Source organism: Rhagoletis pomonella, unplaced genomic scaffold, assembly GCF_013731165.1.
Source record: "Rhagoletis pomonella isolate Grant_MI unplaced genomic scaffold, Rhpom_1.0 Rhpom_scaffold_00202, whole genome shotgun sequence".
NCBI classification, from domain to species: Eukaryota; Metazoa; Arthropoda; class Insecta; order Diptera; family Tephritidae; genus Rhagoletis; species Rhagoletis pomonella.
The window spans coordinates 103,757-105,896 of record NW_023458756.1 but is presented as its reverse complement, the minus strand read 5'-3'; the positions used below and the strand labels follow the sequence as shown (position 1 = coordinate 105,896).

The 2,140-nt window shown below is 34.2% G+C and overlaps 1 long non-coding RNA gene across 2 annotated transcripts in view; it reads left to right on the top strand.

The window, feature by feature from the left end:
* The first annotated feature begins 299 nt into the window (after nucleotides 1-299).
* LOC118750307 overlaps nucleotides 300-2,140 on the top strand; it is a 3,587-nt gene continuing 1,746 nt past the window's right edge. Inside the window, exons 1-2 of one of the 2 annotated variants that reach the window (XR_004994378.1) lie at nucleotides 300-792; nucleotides 964-1,148. This is a non-coding gene — a long non-coding RNA (uncharacterized LOC118750307). Of the gene's footprint in view, nucleotides 814-963; nucleotides 1,149-2,140 lie in introns of both variants that reach the window. The other variant, XR_004994377.1, reaches the window with a different exon arrangement.

Below are 2,140 nucleotides of genomic sequence, written 5' to 3'. Positions count from 1 at the left end.
AATAAACACCGCTGCCAGTCTTATTAGAAAAGTCCATCTGCTCAGCGACGAAGAATTTACAGAGCAAAACAACAAGAAAATAAAAAACATATTGTACAAAAACAGCTACCCGCACGCGTTAATAGAAAGATTATTACAAACAGCAATAAACCAAATTCGCCAACCGAGCCAGAACACCGAAGTACAGCCAAACAACACTAACAAAAAATACATGGGGGTGACATACATACCAGGACTTACAAATAACCAAGTACTCCGAAAAACAATAAAAAAAATGAGAATGTGATATATGCACACAAGCCCCATAACACAATCAACAAATTGTTGACGAAAACCAAAGACAAGATTGAAAAGGAGCAACAACACAATGTAGTGTACCAAATAAAGTGCAAGGGCAATGATAACAAAAGCTGCAATAAATGCTAAGTAGGCACAACAAAAAGAGCGTTGGGTATAAGAATCAATGAACACAGAGCGGACGCGAGAAACAAAAAGATGACAACAGCACTGGCTCAACACTTAACAACGCACGAACATATAGCGGACTTCGGCAACACAGAAATTTTGGACATCGAAAGGGGAGAAAGAAGGAGAATGACACTGGAGAGCCTACGAATACAACAACAATTGGACAACGCAATCAACTTTAAAGAAGACGTCGACAACACGAAGAACACATATGCATCCGTACTAAAATTAAAATATAAATAAGAATACTTCAATAATTCTTCCTAAATGTTGTATTACCTTCAATGTGTGCAAATCAATGTAAAATTCTTGTCAATATTTAGTGTGCGTTTCAAGTGATATTATGTGTGTAGATAATTAGTGTTAAGTATACATGTACATATGTAACTATTGTTGTGTATATATGTATGCATGTATGCAACTATTATTATGTTTTTGTTAATCATGGTTTTCGTTCGTTCTTCATGTTTATTGTTTATCGTTTAAATAAAACAGACCCCCTGAAGATGACACGAGAGTGTCGAAACGCGTAGGAGGGACAAGGGAAAAATATAAGCATTTCGCCTTTTACTCCATCGGCCGAAGCAGCTCCAACCCAACAAACAAAATTCATAGGAATTTGGCCCATACAAAGATAATTATTACCATCGGTGAGCAAACCCGAGAAAACAACTAAAAAGGTAAACAAAAAAGTAAACATGAAGCAATTTTACCAACATTTAAGACTTAAATACAACGACGAGACATGCTACATAATAAAGCAATACAACAAAAACATGAAAAAATTGACAAAACAAAAGGAGAGGTTAAAGTTCCTACTAAGATGTAAGGACTACGGTATCATTCCGCCCCACTTACAGGGTAAATGTAGAAAATTCTCACATTGTTTCAAACTAGACACAACCCGACGTGAACATGTTAAACTGGAACAATGCTTTCTGCTCAAAATCCTCAATTTAGAAATTAAAGAAACAAATATTAATATAAAAATATTCACAACCAACATTAAACATGGGGAAAATTTACTGAAAAGCAGACTTATGGAAGTAGAATACAAGAAAATAATAGAAAATCAGAAACAATTTTCTAATAAAGTTTCAATAGACACGCAGAAACTACATGAGAAAAAATTAGATGAGCAAATATCAAAAAATATAACAAAATTTGGCATAAGATTTAATGAGGATTGGTTTAAAAATAAAACAGATATTCCCATGCCTAAGTATTTCCGTTGGCTACTGTCACTTGGAGGCAAATTCGCATTGCCGGTGTCTAAGAAAACATTTTCCCCGATTCCCATAATTGCCGACTTAGAGCAAGGCATACAAGATATTACTGACGAAAGGGAAAAAGATGCAACAAGAAGCAATATCTCTGCAAGAATCAATACATTCTATGACAGATTAAGTAACAATACGAAAGAAAAATTTATATTGAAAACGTATGCAGACACCAGAAAATTTATAGGTCAACACAAGGAAGAAATAATAATAACACAAGCAGATAAAGGAATCAAAACGGTAATGATCTACAAAAAGGATTACGAAGATAGAATGAGGGAATTACTGAATGACAAAACAACACACAAAACCATAAGAAGTGATCCTACCCAACAATAATTGAGGAAAAACAACAATATAGTAAACGACTTATTCAAGCAGAAAAAAATTTA